Here is a 5,287-nt window from a genome sequence, read left to right on the forward strand (position 1 = left end):
CCCAGCCCTTACTCACATCTTGACTTGATAAGAACTCCGTGTTGGAATATATTTCCTCGGAATTTGGAAGGCATTGCTAAAATGTCTTCTAGACTCCAGGCCTGTGTTTGTTGCCTCTTGAAGTTTTCAAGGTCTCTTCTTTTCTATCCTCTTTCTGAAATTTCGTTGTGATTGTCATGGTGTGGGTCTGTTTTCATCTACTGCAGTAAGAACTTGGTTAGGCCATTCAAAATGTAAACTTTATCTGTAAACTCTGAGAAATTTTGTTGAAATTTTTTTTATCATTTCCTACTCTATTCTTTTTGAAACTGATCTTATTAATGTGTTGGAATGCCTGATGGATAGACTAATATTCTCATAGGTCTTCTCCCCTGCTTGCCGTGACTTTTCCATCTGAACTATTTAGTGGGAGTATGACTTTATTCTTCCAGTTCATCTACTGAATTATTCATTTCTATGGTCACATTTTTTATTTCAAGTGCTTTTTCTTGTTCTATGATTGTAAATAATTGTATATAGCTCTGTTCCTGTTATATGTGTCATATATCTCTTACATCTTCGTACATATTATTGATGATAGTGGTAGGGGACCTGTTAGGTCTCCTGGTTATTTGCTTTCATGATATCGTGAACTTTTTTCCTCATAGCTCTTAGCTCAGGAGTGATTTCATTCATCTGTGTCATTTCTGCTAAATGTCCACCTTCTCAAAACAATGCAAGCTCCATATCACCAGGGTCTTATTTTGCTCTTCACTGTATCTCCAGAGTCTAGAAGATTTTGATCCACTGGACACCTCAAAACATATGCTGGATGATGGACTTTACTGTGGTTTGGACAGTTAATTCACACTGCTCCTTGAGGTCCTCCTGAGCCCTGAGTCTAGTGGCCTCCTGTCATAAAACGTCCTGGAACATTGAAACAGTTTATTTGCATGGGGTGCAGAGTCATCCTGCCACCAACAGTGGACAGAGAATCAATGAAAGACAAGTCAACAAAGCTCTGAGAGAAAACTCCCTGGGTTCAACCCTGGCTCCTAAACCTCTCTGAGTCTCCGTTTCCCTGTCTGTACAAAAGGATCACATGTTGGTGCCTCATGGGTTTGCTTTGTGGATTAAATCTGACCCTCAATGTAAATCATGGCATCATTGCTTGAGACATATGACGTGTTCCACTATTCATAGTTAACATCTTTATACAGATTAAAGCATTTAGATAAATTCCATTCTTTTGCTTATATAAACCACAATTTAAGAAACGTCCTTGAAGACATATTTTTGAGAACACGTTTGATTATTCCTTAGCATAAATTCCTAAAGAGAAATTTCTGCATCAAAACTTAAGTCAATTTAAATTGTTGAGATATTTTTCAAAAGTGTCTTTAGACATTTTGTACCAGTTTTCAACCCCATCACTCTTTACGACAGTGTACTTTCCATGCCCTCTGGTAAATACTCTCATCACTTTCTTGCATCTTTGCCAAGCTGATAGATTTTAATTTTTATTCCCATTTCTTATTCCACATTCTCACTTTGTTTACATTTATTTATTACTACTATATTTGTTTCACATTTGCATTGCTTTTTTTCCATTTTGTTTTCAATATTCTTTAATTATTATTTATTGGGAGGGCTTATCTTAAAATATTGAATTTAGAAATAAGGGAAAGTAGCCCCAACATTGGGAACTGGTCTGACACTTACCACTAGGTCTCAGTGTTGTCAGAAGCTGGCCTGGTGCTCACCACCTGAAGTGTTATTCTCCTGTTGGACATAAGTCATCTCACAGAACATCAACATCAGACAAGGACACACTGAGAACATGACAAAGTGAGACAAAACGAGACCACTACAGCACTTTGTCTCAGCACAGACAAAAACAAGATACTGTGCAACTCACAAAATACCAAACATCTCCCTGTGCTGGCTCATATGAGCGACTGCTGCTTCTTTCCAGTCACAGCCTTATCCTTGCTCTAGTCGGCCCTGTCTACAGATAAGAAAGATTTTCTGAGATGCCCAATCACAGAATTGCCCCACTTCCTGACAACATGCAATCTGGAGTGAGCCCCTGCTTCCATAGATCCTCCCCAAATCACCAGACCAAAGCCCAAATCCTATGAGTGTTCTAACACCTTCATGCTAAGAGGCACTGTGGTCCCCAATGGTGTGTGTTCTCCCTCACAGTAACAAGTAATACATCCAACCTGTTGGCCCACAGATGTGCTCCTGGTGGCCTTTGGCTGAAGAACATTGAGGCATGTCATTACCGTTCTGTCTGTCAAAATTGTTTATGTGTCTTTGAGCTTGATCATGGGCAAGTGTTTGTATCATTGTGAGTGTGCGGTTGCGCCGACAAGTTTTATGTATTTCTTTATGGTTTTTCAACTTTGGGTCATGCTTACAGAATTCTTCATTCCACAACTGTAAATATTTCATGGATATTTTCATCTAGGCGAGGGGTGCAAGGGTGAAGGGAAACAGAGAAAACTGTTTGAATTATGGGGGCAGTATGGGAAGGAGCCGTAGGTGAAGCATTCTCAGGCGGTGGAATCCTCAGGCTGACATCTTCTGCTCTGTAATTTTACCAGTAGGTGCAGAGCCTCAAAGTATTTGATGTACGTTGTGTCCAATAAATGCCTTCTCTTGGGCTCAGTGAAGACTTAACACGTCTGCTTATGTTTACCAGGTTAGATAACACCACCAAGAGTCCCAGTGTAACACACACAAGGATAAGCTCCAGTGATGGGCATTTTTGAATGTTTATGACCTTAAGGTGATAAATCCTGTATTGGTTAATGTCTGTACACTCTAGTTGTGAAAATACATATTAATTAAACCTCTTGGGCACGTTATATTTTAAGGATATGTCTCATCACATAGACAAATCCATGATCCCCACATGAAGATAATTTTAATATATATCAACCTATGGATCACACAGTATCTTTTCTGGGGGAGGAGACTGAAAACTAAGAACATTCTAGATAAGCACTGTCCAATATGGTAGCTACTAGCCACAGATGGTTATTTAAATTAAAAGTAAATAAAATTAAAAATTCAACTGCTCAGCACAGTAGCCACATTTCAAGTGCTCAATCGCTACACATAGCTACTGGCTCCCATATTGGACAGTGCAGACACAGAACAATTCCTTCATCACAGGGTGTTCTATTGGACATGCTGCTCGTCACACTTTGTGGGCCTCAAATCAGATGCATCAGACCCATGCAGAAATAAAAGCCCAATCTATTCACTCAGAGATACATCAGATTTCTGTCTGAGACAAGAATACATATCCAGCTGGTGTATAACAAAACCAACATAGGTCATCAGTGGGTCTGGTGCCTCAGGCACAAACTCTTCCCAGTTCCAAAGAGAAACCTTTCCCTTCACCTCCGTCCCAGACTGAGGACATTCTCTGGGTCCGCATTTCCAGCAAGTGAGTTCTCTTCTAGAGGAGACCAGGGGCAACACTGTAAGTTAAGTTTGGGGAAGCAGGGAGTCCAAACTCATGGAGAGGAATTCCGGGAAATGAAGAGGAGGCAAAGGTGGGGACCCGCTGGGAGACTCTCCCCGGTTCATTCAGAACAGTGATTCTCAAAGTGTTGAGTATGTGAACCCTTGAAGTCACTGAGATCCTTTCACGGATCCATGAGGTAAAACTCTTTTCATACCATTACTAGACATCATTTGCCTTTGCAGTATGTTCACATTTGCACTGAGGTAAAAATTAGTGAGAATGGAGGCCATGGTACCAAACTGCAATCAAGTACTATCTTCACCACCACTTACTTGCAGGAAAAAAATACCACTTTCACTTTAAAATGTCCTGAAGCATTAAAAATTATTATCTTTACCAAATCATTATCCTTAAATACACATTTTAAAAATATCTTACATGATGACGTGGGAAGTACACATAAAGCCCTTCTGCTACTTTCCCAATTACTATGTCCCAACGAGAATAATTTGTGTGAGCTGGGCTAGCCTCTTTTTCATGGAACACGAATTTTACTTTAAAGAATGAATGACAGGAACTAGGATTATCAGATGTGGTTACTTGGGATGCACTGTCTCAAAATGAACATGAGCTTCTCCCTTCAAGAAAATCCACCGACAGGTAACAACTAACAAAGCAGCTTACTGCCTTGATCTCAAGGAAGCTCTCAAAGAAAATGAGAATTTTGGAAAACTTGTGTACAGACCATGTTAAGCTTGACAGCTTCCCCGTCCTGACAGACTTTTCCTGTTGAGATCTGTGGTAGCATTAACAAATGTGATATTTTGATAGTTTGTAGTTAAATGCATCAACACAGGAAGATCCACATAACTTAGTGAAACAGTGCATTACTTCTAAAATCATACATTAGTACAAGAGCCATTCAATATGTAAAATAGGCCTATGGATTTTAATGTAGCAGAATAGGAAATATTCAATGATACTATTTCAGCTTTCACCTTGCAAATAACCTGTGAGAAACTGACACTTGTGTAGTTTGATTTTAGTATCAAAGTTTGATATCCACAATTATCTGGAAAGGTTATTCAAAATACTACTCCTACATATCTGTCTGAGGCGGTATTTTTTTCATATACTTCAACCAAAACAACAGATTAAACGCAGAGCAAATGTGAAGAGCCAGTGTTCTTCTAATCCCCAACAAGAAAGAGACTTGCAAAAACATGAAGTGTAAAAAGACCCACTCTTCTCCTACCTTATTCTGGGAAATTGTCATTTTTCAGAAAAACATTATTTCTTTTAACTTGCAGTGCATTATGAATATTATTCTAAATAAATTAATTAAAATATTTTAAAACTTTTGTTCCTAGTGTGGTAAATATTGATAGGATACAACGAACATAAACAAATTACCCCGGGGGCCTTCGCTAATATAAAGACTGTGTGGATATCCTGAAACCAAAGTGCTTGAGAATCGCTGACTCAAACAGCCCCTGGGCCAGGACTCAGGGAGACGGTGTGACAAAGAGCTCTCGGTGCAGGAGGAGAGGGATCAGGGCAAAGTCCCAGGTCCCCGGACGCGGCTCTCAGGGTCTCAGCTGGAGCAGGGCGCAGTCTGGGGTAGGGAAGCTCAGTGTTGGGGAGTCCCCTCTTCCCTGAGTTTCACTTCTCCCTCTCACAACCTGTGTCAGCTCCTCCTGCCTGGAGACTCATGACGCGGCCCTAGTTCTCACTCCCATTGCGTGTCCAGGTTTCTAGAAAAGCCAATCAGCGTCTCCGCGGTTTCGGGGTTATAAAGTCCGGACTGAGCAGCCAAAAAGCAGTTCT

The 5,287-nt window shown here is 40.3% G+C and overlaps 1 long non-coding RNA gene across 1 annotated transcript in view; it reads right to left on the reverse strand.

Moving 5' to 3' along the window:
* Positions 1-5,287, reverse strand: part of LOC139077458 (uncharacterized) — a 94,450-nt gene that overhangs the window by 49,342 nt on the left and 39,821 nt on the right. The window lies entirely within an intron of this gene.

Source organism: Equus przewalskii, chromosome 19 (genome assembly GCF_037783145.1).
Source record: "Equus przewalskii isolate Varuska chromosome 19, EquPr2, whole genome shotgun sequence".
Taxonomy (NCBI): Eukaryota; Metazoa; Chordata; class Mammalia; order Perissodactyla; family Equidae; genus Equus; species Equus przewalskii.